A 575-nucleotide genomic window follows, 5' to 3' on the forward strand; every position below is an offset into this window, starting at 1 on the left:
CAATCCGGACACCCTGCACTGATTCTACAGAATTGACCAAATGAATAGTAACTGTTCATTTGGCCATAACTCACTGTAGATTTGGTCAATTGACCTGAAATTTTTACAGCAACAAGTTAAGACATAGACAAACAACTTTCATGAAGGAACCTACCCCAAATTATGGCCAGAACCCATCCAAACAAGTGGTTCCAGTCACTGTTCATGCACTGTAGATATGGTAATTTCTGCAGAATGGAAAATCCGGCCAGCTGTGGTTTTTGGACCATATCTAGAGCTACAAAACTCCAAATGGAGTGATTCAAAAAAAGAAATTCAACTAGACAAAATAAGGAACAACTTTCATGTTTTACATTTCTTCAAATTCTCACAAGAATGAGGTCCAATGGAACAGTTGAATTTGACTCATCAAAACTGAAAATTCTGCTTGTGTTGGTTTAAACCTGAAATGGTATTAACACTTAATGCCAACAAGTTTTAAACACAAAATGTGGTATGTTGGGAGTGCCAAAGTCAATGTACATATTTTTTATCCAAAAGTCAACATTTTTGTTGACCAATGAGGTGAAAAGTAA

The sequence above is a fragment of the Hevea brasiliensis genome, unplaced genomic scaffold, assembly GCF_030052815.1.
Source record: "Hevea brasiliensis isolate MT/VB/25A 57/8 unplaced genomic scaffold, ASM3005281v1 Scaf177, whole genome shotgun sequence".
NCBI classification, from domain to species: domain Eukaryota; kingdom Viridiplantae; phylum Streptophyta; class Magnoliopsida; order Malpighiales; family Euphorbiaceae; genus Hevea; species Hevea brasiliensis.